This window comes from Trichomycterus rosablanca, chromosome 4, assembly GCF_030014385.1.
Source record: "Trichomycterus rosablanca isolate fTriRos1 chromosome 4, fTriRos1.hap1, whole genome shotgun sequence".
NCBI lineage: Eukaryota > Metazoa > Chordata > Actinopteri > Siluriformes > Trichomycteridae > Trichomycterus > Trichomycterus rosablanca.
Genome location: NC_085991.1, coordinates 11885426 through 11887822, shown reverse-complemented (window position 1 = coordinate 11887822; position 2397 = coordinate 11885426). Strand labels below are relative to the sequence as shown.

Genomic DNA, 2397 nt, shown 5'->3' with positions numbered 1-2397 from the left:
AGAGATTTTGATCCTCGCACTATAGAAAATCACAATAAATATGTGCAGGAGGTGAGGCTAGACCCTGCAATAAGTATTTCAGTTTAGATTTCCTTAACCAGGCAATAAATACATTTGCATATTCATTCACTGTCCCAGAAGGAGACAATGCCTGGGAAATTCTAATGGTTCTCAAAGATATTGTGGAATTGTCTGTAGCACCAAGACACACTGAGGAGTCGGTTCATTTCTTGGAAAGTAAATTGTGAGAGCACAGAGAATTGCTGCAAGCTAATTTTCAATTGCAGCCAAAACAACATTTTGTGGAACATTATCCTGAGTTGATTAAAGTGTTTGGTCCTGGTCTATGAAATAGGACGTGGGTAAATAAGGACTCGTCCGGGATTTGAACCCGGGACCTCTCGCACCCTAAGCGAGAATCATACCCCTAGACCAACGAGCCAGCCTGAACAGGTGCCAGGGAATTTCTTTGACCTCTGTGGCTTAGCATCAAAACCATGTTGACTGGTTGCACTGGGAAGTTTATTCCTGACAAAACTAAATTCAGTGCAGAGCTTCATTAAAGCATTTCTAACAGTTTAAGCATGAGGTGTCATTAAAGACTCGCTTTGTCAGATTAAAAGACTTGGAAGCATTTGACAGGAGCTGTGTGCAGTCCCACTGACTTTATGCTTCACACTGTTTACGTTATGTATCATGTTTATCCACCCAAACTGTACAATACAAACGTTGTGACGCTGTCTTTAATCGGTTAGTTATACAAGAGATTTTACAACATTTACATTACCATGATATTTTATCTTGTCATGTTGACTTCATGCTCCTTGCTGTTTGGATTTTGTAAAAATTTTCAATGCTTTGAATTTGCCCAAAGATTCTAAAATCTGTAGAAGAAAAAAAAAAAACTTGAAGCTGACTGGAAGAATTGTTATGAAAGGTATTTACATCCACATAAGCTCACCAACTTCTACCAGTGTATCAGCATGTGTTATTTTTGTTTGATCATTAGATTTTAACGGGACACTTGATAAGTTTTTTGTATAGTTCAACAAAGCATTCAACAAAATGAGGGCTCGTCCGGGATTTGCACCCGGGACCTCTTGCACCCGAAGCGAGAATCATACCCCTAGACCAGACCTGGGCATTGTACGGCCCGCGGGCCGGATGTGAGACATCCCCAACCGGCCCGCATGAGGTCCGTGGCAATTACAATTTAGACGTAAATAAATGTACATCAAACATGCATTACAACAGGATTGATTTTGACGGGAGCGCTGTGTCTTTAAATATCCGCAAGTTTCGATTTACGTGTGTGCGCGAGTGTATCGGGCTACACCGTAATGCGAACAGAACTGAGTGTGACTGGTGGAGTTTTTAACAAGACATGAAGTTCTGAAGTCAGATGTAACGCTGGTTAAGGATCAGAATTTAGGCTCTAAATCGCTGTTACGGTACTAAACAGAAATATAAGAACATGAACGATGCAGAGCGTCACACCTGAAGCTTCTCTCACTAAACTGCAAAAGCAACACGGTACTTTTTATAAAGTTTAACACATCCAGAACTGAAGCAGTCAGGACCAGCTTTGTGATTTTAAAAAGAATATCCAACAATAACAAAGGACTGAAAAACAAATGAGACTCATTAGACTCAAAACAAAATAGTGTACATTTTAAAAACCTGCACATTTTGTTCACATTTTTTTTTTTTTTGCATTTGTTTGTTTAACTAGTGAAATAATGTTGATGTTTTTACTCTGCCTACTTCTAATTTTCTGATTGTAACATCTAAACATTAACAGCTTATTAGAACTGTACAATTTACTGCTTTTTATAATGAGTGGGCAGTTGTAGCCTAGTGGTTAGTGGACTAGTAATTAGAAGGTTGCTGGTTCAAGCCACACCACTGCCAGGTTGCTGCTGTTGGGCCCTTGAGCAAGGCCCTTAACCCTCAATTGCTCAGACTGTATACTGTAACTATATTGTAAATCGATTTAGATAAAGGTGTCTGCTAAATGCCGAAAATGTAATGTAAATGTAAATAAAGAGATAAAATTAATATTGAGCAGAATTTAGTTCCCCTTATTGGTCCGGCCCTCCACAACAGTCCCAATTTCTTATGTGGCCCCTTGGAAAATTTAATTGCCCACCCCTGCCCTAGACCAACGAGCCAATGGGAACAAGAGTCTTTGTGTTACTTTGATCTGCGTGACTGACCTTCAAATCTATGTTGTCTGGTTGAGCTGGTTATGCCTAGTTCACACTACACAATTTTTGCCCTGATTTTCGCTCGCCGACTAGTCGGCGCTAGATTTGCCGGCTTAGGAGCAACTTGCCGTTTGGTGTGGGATGTTGGTGACTGATAAACCAGCAAGTCATACACCTACTGTTTGACTTT

At 40.1% G+C, this 2397-nt stretch overlaps 1 non-coding gene across 1 annotated transcript; it reads right to left on the bottom strand.

Moving 5' to 3' along the window:
• Positions 1–370: 370 nt before the first annotated feature.
• Positions 371–442, bottom strand: trnap-agg (transfer RNA proline (anticodon AGG)). Its single transcript has one exon. It is a non-coding gene; the product is annotated as a tRNA-Pro (tRNA).
• Between the last annotated feature and the right edge of the window lie 1955 nt (positions 443–2397).